This window comes from Hippocampus comes, unplaced genomic scaffold, assembly GCF_001891065.2.
Source record: "Hippocampus comes isolate QL1 unplaced genomic scaffold, H_comes_QL1_v1.1 scaffold213, whole genome shotgun sequence".
NCBI classification, from domain to species: Eukaryota; Metazoa; Chordata; class Actinopteri; order Syngnathiformes; family Syngnathidae; genus Hippocampus; species Hippocampus comes.
In genome coordinates this window covers 38,299-39,099 of record NW_017806232.1, presented here as the reverse complement: position 1 = coordinate 39,099, position 801 = coordinate 38,299, and positions in this window count along the sequence as shown.

Below are 801 nucleotides of genomic sequence, written 5' to 3'. Positions count from 1 at the left end.
GGATGTTTGGGTTTTTTTTTTTTTGTTTCTTTTTTCATGCATGAACACTTTTCGACATAAGATAAAGATAATGGCATTCAACCCCTAAAAAAAAGAAAAAAAATCTGCAGGGTTTTGAAAAACGTAACTAAAAGTAAAAAAACATTTTTGGTCATGAAATAAAATAAAAATGAAAATGCTTATAAAAAATTTGAAATAATAAAATTATGACAAAATATCCTTTTTTTCATCTCTGTCAATTATTTCATGTTATTTATTTGGGTATTGCTTACATACGTAGCTACAGAAGGATGGTCAGCTATTTGAGAATTTTACTACACACTACTTAGCTATTTAAAAAAATTTTTTTTTACATCTTGCACCCAAGAAAATCTCCATATCTTAAAATAAAACCAAAACTAATACTAAATCTAATATGAATGGAACTAAAATGAAGCAAAATGGAATAAAAAAAATAACTATAATGAGAAATGCAGAACTATTATAACCCTGAAAATCAGTTGATTTTTGAACATTCTTCATTTGGTTGTCAAGTTAACCAAATAATTGAATGGCCAGGCACTGAAACACGTGTCGCGGCTTTGCACAATGAAAGAATTCCATGCATGGTAACATAGTTAACATTTTATTCGGGGCATGTTAGTCCCTTTCAAAAAGGGGCGGGGCCAGCAAGACTCTGGGTGTTCAACTTCACGCTGTCTTCCAGTTTGGGGTTATAGCGCCACCTGCTGCAGTGGCCTGACAGTGTTCTTCCCCCCCCCCCCCCCCCTTTCTTTCCCCCTCCTCCTCGCCCTTTGGGGG